The following is a 12,095-nucleotide window of genomic DNA, read 5'->3' as shown; positions in this document are numbered from 1 at the left end:
TGAAGTCCTGGAGAGGTCCATAGTGAAGTTGAGGGGGCTATTAGAGGAATGCAGCCAAATAATGCACAAAGCTCCCCCTTAGAGATGCACATCAACCAGCTGTATCCTGCTCCTCCAAACCAGTCAGTCTTTCACAGCACTCCAGGAAATGAACATCCCTCCAGAAACACAACTCTAGTATGGTTTATGCTGTGCTGCTCACTCAGGGAAGAAACCAGTTTTACCTTGGGCCACATCCATTTGTCTGTTGCCTAGGAATTGTCTGTGTCCTGACACTTGGACGCATTTCGGTTGTTTACTGTTGTTGCAGAGCTCTCCCTCTCACCCAGCCTGGCTGTTCCACTCTGCTCCCTGATACCTCAGTTCTGGCGTTGACAGGAGGCAGCCAGGCAGCTCTGGACAATCTGATTTATGGTCCTCTCAGACAGCACTTGTTAAAACTCAGCACCAGCAGTGTTTTCCCCTCACCAGCCTACCAGGGAGAAGGCCATTACTGACACTTGCATTACTCAGGATGTACTACCACCGTAGCCAGGCTACCAATAACCCAAGCCTCAGTAGAGTCACTAGTCCACCTTGTCCTGAAAATACGTTTCAATTTCTCATTAATGAGACTGTCATGGTTAAAGTCTGCTGAGTTGTCACCTAAATATTGTGTAACACAAGCTTGAACCACACTATCAGTGCTTTAAGGCTGTCGTCTGTATCCTATCCTACAGCCGAGAAGTATTCTCAACACAGCACCTTTTCTGTTGCGACTTGTTGCCCAGTTGACTCCTGCTCTGCGGTCTCGGGTCGCTGACTAAGCTACAGCATTAGTATTACGTGGTTGTATATCACGGCACAGCTCTCGGCATGGCCACACCAGCTCTAGCGTTACCTCCCCGGCTGAGCCAAACTTGGCACTGTTGCCATAGGAACCACAGCCCTGCATTGATAAACAGGTCGGAGTGTAGCCAGGGACTTCTCTGAATATGGGGGTGGCAAGAGAGTGACCAGGCTGCCACACCCTGTTATGACACCTTAGAGCCATTTTCACTGACCAGTGATGTGTAGAACTGTGAAATCTATCAGCAGCATGGGGGCTCTCTGACACACTGAAATTAGCCGTGCTAAGACAGGCATGTATTATGGGCTGTTATCATTGTTAGCTACTGATTCCACCAAATGGTCTGATCATTCCTGTTTATTTCAGTGATTCAAATGGCTGTTGCCATTCACCCCATGTTTGCTCTGGCTCCTGCACCTTTCTATTACCACTATCATTTGAATTAAGGCTCTTAAATCTTGGCCTTAGCTTCGCTTGTTGATTTAATGACCTCGCACCTGCCAAACCTGGCCTGTGTAAGACAGCATGATGAACACAGTCCTCTCCTCTCGTAGTAGGCAGTAAGCTGAATGTTTCCAAATGGTAGAAGAAACTGAAGCCCCCAGAAAAGGTTGTCTGCTGTTATCTGTTCATCTGTAATACATGGAGGAAAATGGATGCCTGACTAGTATTAGTGAATTGTTCATAAACATGTGAAATGACAGACGTTAATGTTATTCATCCATGTGCAATCCAACTGATTTGCAGAGATGAATTGAACAGCATGTACACGGCTGTAAATAACTAGATAATAACACTGTGATTCCTAAACACTATTCACTTTGATTAATCTATTTTGAAACTTTTTTCCTTATATGCATAGCATTGGAAATGTACATTTCTGTGTCGCTTGACTGAGTGGACTATTTTCTTCTGCATTGTTAAAAGTGTCAAGTCAAGATATCTCCATCACAGCACACTGAGTTTCCTTCAGGTGATCGACGGGAGCTTGTGAATTTTCTAATTATAATTGTAGTACATCATAATTTCCAGAATGATGACAGTTTCTCTTTTGCTCCATTAAGAAGTCTGAAATGCTGTCACTTTTGTTGGTTTGTAATGCACTTCTATTTTCTTGTGGCTATTAGCAGTCCTTTGGGTATTTTCAATCCACAGATGTGGTAGACATTTTTAGATGGGATCTCTTTATTTCTGCTGACAACATCCCAATTTGAAGACTATTAGACATTCATCCTTCATATTGTAAGTACATTTTCAAAAATACAAACTTAGTACAGTACTGAAGGGGTAAGCTATCTTTTCTATATGCACTTACTGAGTTTGAAGGTAGGCCTTGAAATACATCCACAGGTACACCTCCAATTGACTTAAATGATGTCAATTAGCCTATCAGAAGCTTCTAAAGCCATGACATCATTTTCTGGAATTTTTCAATCTGTTTAAAGGCACAGTCAACTTAGTGTATGTAAGCTTCTGACCCACTGGAATTGTTATAAAGCGAATTTTAAGTGAAATAATCTGTAAACAATTGTTGGAAAAATTACTTGTGTCATGCACAAAGTAGATGTCCTAACCGACTTGCCAAAACTATAGTTTGTCAACAAGACATTTGTGGAGTGGTTGAAAAACAAGTTTTAATGACTCCAGCCTAAGTGTATGTAAACTTCTGACTTCAACTGTATATATAAAAACATGTTTTTACTTTGTCATTATGGGGTATTGTGTGTAGATGGGTGTGAAAAAAAGTGCAATTTTAATCCTTTTTGAATTTAGGCTTTTACAAGAACATGTGGAGTAAGTCAAGGGATATGAATACTTTCTCAAGGCACTGTATTTAACAGGAACATATGCTTTGCCCTCTTACTAGCACACCATAGAACAGCAGTGTTGCCAAATTCAATGAAAACCTGCTTTTGTTGTTGTGGGACAATGATCTGAAAAGAACTTGGCCACACTGGCCACCATAAACACATTAAAGGTCTTGGGAACCCACATCCATCTTCTCAATGTCAGCATTTTCTTTTCAGTTTTTAGATTCACTCAAGCTCACATGGTGACAAGATTCTGTTATTTGGTGGCACAAAGGACGGTCTTTTTTGCGTGATGAAAAAATATTTTCCATTATAAAGCATTTGTAACACAGGTCTATTGATGCTATGGCTTTGGTTACCTCTCTTGCTCTCAAGCAATATTCTATGCTACAAACATCTGTTGTGGACAAATTCTTACACATGGACATTCAAAGTCAATCTTAAATTAATCATTGTTTATTGTCAGCGCGCTGGAGAGGTTCCAACTAACTCAATGCACCATAGAACACATTTCTGTCAGAAGCTCTTCCTGGGCAGTCCCAGTAGTTGTCTTATGTACGGCTTATACACAGACAAGTTATATTTGCATGATTTAGCATAATTAATTAATCATTACCATTTTGTTTCATTCATGTGACCTACCAACACCTCACGAGGCTTCTCCTCTAAGCTGAGACCTGGAAATGGAGATCTCGTTTGTTCGTTCTCAAAACAACATCTGGGCGTACTTCCAAATTGCAGCTACTGATAAGAGGCGGATTTGTTCAGTCAACCACTTGCATGAACACAGAAATTGGTTAATAGAACACAGAAATTAGTTATAAGCACAAACATTAAAATTCCCATTACACAGCTCTGCCTGAACTTGCTATAATATGCCTAACAATGTAATCGTTTTCTCCAGACCTTCAGAATTTCTGCCATTCCTGTCATTTGGGGTTTTGTCAATGTTGGATGCTACTAGAAGTTGTGACAGTAGCTGTCTGCCTAGAGATCAATATCCTGTGTGAGGCTGGTGTGGGATGCCTTGGCCTTTTCCTGTTGTAGGAGGAGGATCTGTTCATTAACTAGCTACCCACATTCATCAGAGCACGCTCTCTGCTAAACATTCAGATTGCGGCTGCCTGCTAAAGAATGTCAAGTCATTTAACAAACCTGACGATGCGTTTTCGGAAAGGGCCTTCTGATCCTCATAGGCTTGGCACTCACCGGTACAACACATTACAGTACTACTGCTGGCATGGTCTCAGAAAGGAATTACAAGATATGTCTGTTTAACATCACATGGATACCACCGGGATGTAGCCATACCTGGTTGTGTAAGCAGAAGCTTTTCTGTACATTTTCCCAGTGAGTTCTGTGAAATCCGTTCTGAAGTTATTTTTGTGGTTTGAACAGGTCACAGTTGGTGAAATGAGTTGTGTAATTGTCAGCAGTTGTGGGAGGACTGATACTGTAGCTGTCTGTGGAGCGCTCTGTGTTGTCTTGGGAGGATGTCGTGCAGCATGTGAGTTTCAGCTTTGTATGAGAGAGAGAGAGAGAGAGAGGTGTGTTTATGAGATGTTTGGTCTTTTTCCTGGGAACCCTGTGCTCTGCTGTTGTCAGTGAAATGCAGGGTATTCTCTGTAACCACAGCCCATGAAGAGCCTCATTAAAGGGAAGTGGGGTGGCGAGCCTGGGGCAAAGACTCCCGTTGCTTGTGTGTGTGGGATGAGAATTCAGGGGGCGTTGGTTCGTGTAAATGCTGAGCCTGGAAAACGATTCTCGCCTGGCTGGAGAGGGTGGAGGGTGTGTCTTTAGGATGGAATGAAGGAGAGGTTGCCTGGATACCCATGCAGCATTGCCTGTGTAACAGGGCTATATTGGTGATTACCCTTCCCACTTTATTGTTAAGCCAATGGGTTTTTGGTTTTAGTTTTGTCTTGCCTTCACATACTCAACATGGCATCTTATTGGCTGGTTTGCGTGGCTTGCTTTAAATGGGTTGATGTTTCAGTTAGAATCGCCCCAGTGAAAAAACACCAAACCAGCGGTAAGTTGTTGGTTGCAAAGCACTGTACGTCAAAAGTGATTTTTTACTTAAAAATGATTATTTGAATGTACATGTAAATTGAATGTAAATTATATACATTTGTTTGAAAATGTTATTAGAACATCACACAAGATGCAGCATTTTTGTGCATATTTGTTGTGCATTTTGTTGTAGAGAATTCCAGCTAAAGCCAGCTAGCAACTTACTGTGTCTGGTGGAGGAGGGGGTCGTATATTTTGTACAGTGCGCGAGTGCAGAGTTGGATGGTGAGCCGTACATTGCATGACGTGCAATTTTGTGCTGTTTATCAGAATACATCTCCCATGACTGGTGCTACAAGTTGGAGTTCGTGTCGATGATTGATTGTACACAACGCAATAAGAGTACTGTTACAGTGGTGCCGTGACGGTTCTACTAGATCGGATCATCCTTCGCTGGATTTCCATCTCAGAACTTCGCGGTGGTTGCCGTTCGAGAATCAGATAAGACGTTGCTGGTGCAGTTTATGGCGATATCACATTTCGCCACAGAGGACGCAACTACGTTTTTTTTCCCTTACTGATATTGATGATTTCTCTGATTGAGACTATCTTTATTGGGACTTTCTCTTCACAGACAAACAATATAACTTTTGTGTTACTTGTTTATTTGCAATTCTAACGTACATATGATATAACTAGGGTGAGTTTTACCAGTGTACTAGATATAGGTTACATTTTGACATTCATTTCTTATATTTTTTTTACATATTCTGCTATTTGCATTTTTGTTTTAGTGTGTTGATTTCCCATTATTAAGATGGAAGGTGCTGGGAGAGGTAGGGGTTTCCTGACATTTAATCTGTCACTATCTGTTGGTAGGGGTTCAGCCAAAATTCCAGTTGCTTCTACACCTATGCCTAAACTGGAGGGTTTTGGGAGTTTTGATGATAGTTTCCTCATGGAAACGCCCAAGGATGTGAATGAAAGAGGTTTGCCAAATACACGGAGTGGGGAGGTCTCCATGGATTTCATAGAAGACATTGTACAGCAGATTGGTCATTCCATTGGGGAGAACATTGCCTCCTGTTTGGAGCCAAGGGCAATTGTTGGACATGTTGGGGACAATGTTTGATATCAGGGAGCCGGTGTACTTTAGGGGGGATGGCTCTGAAAAGTGCACAGTGCATGAGTGGGAGGATATGGTCATGGTTTATATGCGTAAAAGGGGCGTATCTGTGATGGACCAAGCAGATGAGGTTATGGGTAGGCTTATGGGAAAGGCCCGCATTGTTGTTAAAGTGGGCATACTCAGCAATCCCTCTGTTGATTTATCTAAAGTCCCATCTTTGACATACTGAAACAACATTTTAGTGACACTTATTTTTCAAGCATGCCCCCCGCTGACTTTTATGCCACATTAGCTCTGACTGATGAACAACCATTAGACTATTGGCTCAGACTAAACAGGGCTATGGAGGTTGCTGAAGATTGTCTAAAGAGACAGAAAAAGTGTTGAAGACCCATCTCATGAGCTCACAGTCATGTTCGTCAGACATTGCCCTAACGCCGAACTGTCACTTATCTTTAAGTGCAAGCCAATATAGCAGTGGACCGCTGCAGATGTTCATGAGAGGTTAGATGAATACAGGAGGGAGCGGAGGTACTCTCACTTATCTAAGGTGACCTCAGCCATCGCAACAATGAAGCAGGAAGTTGGTGCTGTCATGGGAAGGGCCCATGTGACCACTCACCATGCCTGCTGTGAGGCTCCACATGGAATCACCTAATGCGTTGACTTCCCCAGCCCAGGCTACTCATGGCTCAGCTGAGCCGATGGAACATAACCTTGCAATGCTGGAGCGTGTGCTGGAGCAGAGGCAATAGCAGTCAAACTGTCAGTTCCAAAAAGGGAATAGGAGCAAATGGAGGTCTAATGGGCCATGTGAAGTGTGTGGGGATGCTGGACACGATACTTACTTTCACTGCAGGGCCAATCACCTCTGCTTTTTTTGTCATGTAGCTGGCCACGCACACTCTCAGTGCCCCAAGGCCGCAGCTCTGAGCACAGCTGGTGGAGTTCCTAAAGTAATCACTGCTCAGCTCCCGGAAAACTAGTAGGCTTGCATGTAGAAGGGCAGAGTGTTAGGCCTTTTGTCCCCATCAGTGAGAGTTGTTGATTTGGAGTCTGTATATAAAAGTGTTTGAGACGAAATGGAGACTGAGAAGAGTATCATAATGCAGAACACGCAGAGACTTTCCCCATATGATAATTTTTTCTATGCCAATGTGTTAATAGGAGGAGAAGTGTAAGTGAGAGCTATGCTTGTCAGTGGGTCCATGGCTTGTACCTTGAGCTCTAGGGTCTTACCTGAACTTTTGAATGCAGGAGTGTTGAAAAGTCCATCATTGAGACCTACAGAGATAGTCTTGGTTGGTTGTGGGGGGTTGAAGACCAGGCCTTCTGGAGTATGTGAGCTGGAGATGGAGTTGTACGGCTGTAGAGTTGCCGTGCCTACACTGGTGGTTGAGGGCCAGAGTATTGACCTCATCTTGGGCAGCAATCTTGGGTTTCTCATCTTGGGTCTTCTAAAGACCTTAATTTGCCACCTGAAGACTAATGGAGATCTCTGGAAGAGGGTTTATACTCCAGTGTGTGACAGGGTGAGGATAGCAAGCTAATCAACATGATGGCTAATGTGGAGAGATGGAGGGACAGTGAAGTACCTGACAAAGTTAGAACTGTGAGACTAGAGACTATGGAGCTGGCAGTGCTGTTCTCATTGAGCCCAGCAGTTCAAGGTCAACACCAAGGTCAATCCTGGTAGGGAGAACGGTAGCTCTGATGCGGGGGGATGGGTGGCTCCCTGTTAGAGTGATAAACCCTTCTCAGAAGACAGTGACATTGAGACGAAACGCCACTCTAGCCGATGTCTTTCCTTGCATGGCTCTAGAGGACTTTAATGGTTTGTGTGTGAATGATGATTCATCAGCAGCTTTACAGCAGCAAGTGGCTGACATACTCATTGACTGCCAAGATGACTTGACTCTAACTGATGACGATTCCAGACGACTTGACGGACCTGACAGTTCAAGCAGTCCTGGGGTCTTACGTGACTTAGGTTTGATTGATATTGACGTTGACTCCTGTCAAGTCTCTCCTGCTGGTAAGACGAAACTCATCCATCTCATAGCTGAGTACCAGTACATTTTTTTCCAGGCACAAGTTGGATTGTGGAAAAGCTACCGGATGTCTTCATCGCATTCAACTGAGTGACGAGAAACCCTTTCGGATGCCCTACCGACGCATTTCACCAAGTCATTATGAGAAGCGTAAGAAAGCGTTGAATGAGATGGAAGAACATGAAATCATAAGGAAGTCTAGTTGTAAGTACGCCTCACCCCTTGTCTTCGTCTGGAAGAAGTCTGGAGACCTGAGATTCTGTACTGATTTTCGTTTGCTCAATGCTTGCACCATCAAGACACGAACCCACTCCCTCTCCAGGCTGACGCGCTGGCTGCTTTAGGTGGAAATGCCTTTTTCTCGACAAAGGAACTTACCTCTGGCTACTACAATGTTGAAGTACATGAGGATGACCGGAGATTCACAGCTTTTACATCACCATTTAGATTGTACGAATACAACCGTATGCCACAGGGGTTATGTAATCGTCCTGCAACATTTATGAGGATGATGCTAAACATCTTTGGGGATCAGAACTTTCTTAGGCTGCTGTGTTACCTTGTCGATATCTTGGTCTATGCGCCCACTGAAGATCTGGCTATACTGCGCCTGGAAATAGTTTTTGAGCGTCTCAAGGCTCACAACCTGAAGTTGGCGCCAAAAAAGTGTCACTCAATGCAGAGGTCTGTGAAGTTTCTGGGGCATATCATTAGTGTGAATGGTGTAGATACAGACCCTGAGAATGTGATGGCCGTTACAGGAGTAACAGAAGCTGATCTGATGGAAGATGGCACTGACATTCCATCTCAGAAGAAATTGAGGTCATTCCTTGGGATGGTGGTGTATTACCAACAGTTCATTAAAGGTTGCTCGACCATCGCAAATCCTCTCTTTGGATTGGCGACTTTACACAAGGCTCCATGCTGGAAAAAGAAGTGACGCTCACTTCTCAGGAAGTTGACGGCTGCCGACTGGACAGCAGAATGCAGACAGGCCTTATTCCAGCTAAAGCAAGCCTTACTGGACCAGGTTTTGTTGACCCACCCCAACTTCGACAAACCCTTTCTACTGTCGGTGGACGCTTCCAGCAACGGCTTAAGTGCTGTGCTGTCCCAGGTACAGGAACAGGGAGCTACAGCGAGACATATAGCCTTCGCAAGCAAGTCCTTCAGTTATGCACAGTTGAGGTATCCTGCGCACAGGCTCGAGTTCGTTGGGCTATCTGTGACAAGTTCCACCACTGGTACGAGGGGAGCAGTTCACGGTATGGACAGATAATAATCCCTTGACATTAGTGATGCACCATGACATTTTTGGCCGATACCGAGATCCTATATTTTCCTTGACAAAAAAAACGATACTGACAACCGATATTTAAAAAGAATTGCAGCCTTTTAAGCATTCTAGTACAGTTAAATAGTTAACATGAACACAGCAGTCTAAGGGACTGCATCTCAGTGCAAGAGGCGTCACTACAGTCCCTGGTTCGAATCCAGTCTGTATCACATCCGGCATGATTGGGAGTCCCGTATGGCGGTGCACAATTGGCCCAGCGTCGTCCTGGTTTGGCCGAGGTAGACCGTCATTGTAAATAAGAATTTGTTCTTAACTGACTTGCCTAATTAAATAAAGGTTACACACACAAACACACACCACACTGACCAAAAAGTTATTTTGTTGGCATTTACGTATGTCCCCATTACCAGTAAAACATCATTAAAACCAATTTTTTTTCACTTACTTGCTGTGCTGTTTTGTTGTACATTTGTTCAGTCGTTTCATTCTCAACTAGGATTTCAATGGAACACCGTTTGGGTCTTTGCTATGGAACGTCGTTTGGATCTTTGCGTGTCAAAAAAGATACTGTTTTAACATGATTTGACATGTCAAATAACACTATGCTTGTTGACCAATCAAACCAAAAATTCCACTATTGTGCCTAATCCTTATTGTGGCTAGCTTCACAACACATAACCTGGTCCGGTCGAGCCTCACTTGCCAGATGAAGCTAGCTGGCTGCTTATAATGTTAGCTTTGGGCAACAGGGTTAAGTAGCTGGCTAGCTATTTATTCTCATGAACTGAAGTTCAATTTCAATAGGCGAACAACAAGTGGTAAGCTAGCTAATACTTACTCACAAGGATTCCTAAATCATTGATAAGAATAATGAAAATTACTGCAGTTTCTACTGTTCATTGTTTTCAGGCTGGTTGTATTGGTGCTAGCTAGGTACCAGGCTAAAGCTAGCTACCCCAGAAGTTGTGGCCGAACATATTCTGCTTTATTACCAAAGCGGTATTGAAAACACATCATTCGTGGCTGGTGTTTTCTTGTTTGCAGACTTTTTTTTACAGCTTTGACAGTGCTACTGTATCTTTTTTTGACACGCAAAGACCCAAATGGCGTTCCATAGTATGTATGTCGTGAAGCTAATAGCAGTGACGCTATTACTGTGTAACTCCGGTAGGGCAACATCTGAAAACTAGCTCACTTGGTAGTGTGTACCGGTGCTCAACATCACCCACGACAGAGAACGGTTGATTGCCAAGGGAAATTGTCTTATTCTTTCAAATGACTGCTTGACTTGTTGACTGCTCGATCCACACAGAAGACATTGTGGGCTAAGTTAGGAACGCTGTGTTGCACGTGTAGTGCAAAATTTTACACGGCGTCATTACGTCATGTTATATAGGTATGCACGTCAGCTTTGACATCGGTTTTGCACATCACCGTTAAACTAGACATCGGCCGATACCGATGATTCCGATATGTTCACCGATATATTGTGCATCCCTACTTGACATACATCCTGACCAAAGCAAAGTTTGATGCTTGTGAACAGAAATGGGTCGCCAAGCTGGCATCGTATGAGTTTGACATCAAGTACATCCCTAGGCCAAAAAATTTGTTTTGCAGATGCTTTGAGCAGAGAGCCCTTCGTACGACCCAGTGCACTCCATCGCCTGACAAGGGTCCCGTACGAGGCCTTACTAGCTGAAGCTAACGCTGTGCGCACAGACAGAGTGCAAGACATGTTTCGCTGGTCCAACCACACCTTTGACAAAGCCTCTGACTCCAACGACGTGGTCATTAGCTGCCAGGCTTCTGTTGACCCCCCATCTGGTGCTTTATCAAGACATGAAGCTGCAGCTGTTCTTCATTCACACAGGTGTTGGGTGGGTGAGATTGGCCCACATGCACTGCTGTTGCCACAGCTTCCGCAGCCTGTTATGCCATCAGAGCAGACCAATGTCGGTGTTCTGCCACACAACCTACTGATGAATAAGCAGCGTGATGACAATGTGATGAGCAGAGTGATCTTCTTTGTGGAAAGGGGGAGAAGATCATCTCGGAGAGAGTGTGCCCACGAGAGTGTTGAGGTTTTGTGTCTTCTCAGAAGTTGGGACAAGTTGACCATGAAGATGGGTGTACTCTATCATGTTTCAAAGAATGTGGTTACAAAGAGGAAAACGTATCTGTATGTGGTTCCAGTCTAAATGAAAACAATGGTGTTGGAGGGTGTCCATGATGAAGCTGGCTACCAGGGCCAACAGAGAACAGTCTACCTGACAAGACAGAGGTTCTTCTGGCATGGCCTGGAGAGGGAGGTAAAGGAATATGTGAAGTGCTGCAGGAGATGCGTCGTGAGCTAAACTCCCAGTCCGGAAGCAAGAGCTCCTCTTGAGAGCATAATAATAACTGAGCTTCTTGAACTAGGGTGCATAGACTTTTGGTCTGCAGAAGATTATTCAAGCAAGTCCCTGCATGTGCTCGTTGTTACTGACCACTTTACCAAATTGGCTCATGCCTTCTTGTGTCCGAACCAGTCTGCTAAGTCTAGCTCATCAGTTGTGTAACAACTATTTCTGTGTCTACGGGATTCCTCGCCGTATACACCCAGATCAGGGAGCCAACTTCTCTAATAGCCAAACTGTTGAGTGTTGCAGTTGTTCAGAAGTCTAACACCACACCTTACCATCCGATGGGGAATATTTTGTACACTGCGTGAGTGCAGAGTTGGATGGTGAGCTGTGCATTGCATGACGTGCAATTTTGTGCTGTCATAATAAATCTCCATGACTGGTGCTACAAGTTGGAGTTCATGTTGGTGATTGATTGTACACAACGCAAGAAGAGCACTGTTACACCTATCTAACCTGGAGTGTCTTGACCAATTAGGGTGTAATCGGGATCCAGACAGGGAGTACAGTAGGGGTTCACCACTTCAACTATGACAGACAAAATGAGAGAAAAAAATCCA

General features: G+C 44.0%; 1 protein-coding gene across 1 annotated transcript in view; it reads left to right on the top strand.

The window, feature by feature from the left end:
- Positions 1 to 12,095, top strand: part of LOC139411443 (synaptic vesicle membrane protein VAT-1 homolog-like) — a 37,197-nt gene that overhangs the window by 15,543 nt on the left and 9,559 nt on the right. The gene's annotated exons all lie outside the window — the stretch shown is intronic.

The sequence above is a fragment of the Oncorhynchus clarkii genome, chromosome 6, assembly GCF_045791955.1.
Source record: "Oncorhynchus clarkii lewisi isolate Uvic-CL-2024 chromosome 6, UVic_Ocla_1.0, whole genome shotgun sequence".
NCBI lineage: Eukaryota > Metazoa > Chordata > Actinopteri > Salmoniformes > Salmonidae > Oncorhynchus > Oncorhynchus clarkii.
Note: the sequence above shows the minus strand (reverse complement) of the source record. Positions and strands in the feature narration are given on the sequence as shown.